Below are 721 nucleotides of genomic sequence, written 5' to 3' on the forward strand. Positions count from 1 at the left end.
TTTACCTTACAGACCTGCTCAATCCTGGCAGCAGCACACCTATCCCCACTGGCAGCTGCTGCTTTACAGAGCTCTGGGTGATTTATTTCACCTGCAGGCAGTGCCTACAGGTGCAGTGAGACCTGGCATGCATCCAGAGCACAGCCTTCAGCCTCCAGAGCTGCTCCAGGGACACCAGCTACCCCAATAACCACCCCAAATCCTCTAGCAACTACACCTGGTACAAGCCCTCCATCACATCCTCTCATATGGCAGCTTGGAAAACACCACCAATGATGCACTTTAGACTTCTAGGAAGAAAATTCTTTCTGAGTCTCAAAAATGCTTACAGTACCCCTAGCCCAGCCAACCTACTGCAGGCAACACATCGTTCAGGGCCAGCTAGTGAGGAAAGGGACCTGGGGGGAGTGTGATTGCCCTCCCTGGTTGTCCTGTGTGCACAAACCAGTCTTTCTGGCTCAGCACATCACATCCACCCTGTGCTCACAGCCAGTCAAATGATAAAAGGAGTCATACTGTGCCTGCAAAACCCAAGTGCCAGCACGGGCACGTGTGCGGGGCTCAATTTCGTGCCTACTTACACATCAACAAAACTATTTACTGTGCTGTGATTTCCAGAGCCAGGGCCCCAGTGCTGTGCTGAACAGGACAGAGCTGTCCAGAACCACAGGCACTGCTGCTGCTATTTGTGGCTACTGTGTTAGCACTCAAAAGCCAACAC

This window comes from Cinclus cinclus, chromosome 16 (genome assembly GCF_963662255.1).
Source record: "Cinclus cinclus chromosome 16, bCinCin1.1, whole genome shotgun sequence".
NCBI lineage: Eukaryota > Metazoa > Chordata > Aves > Passeriformes > Cinclidae > Cinclus > Cinclus cinclus.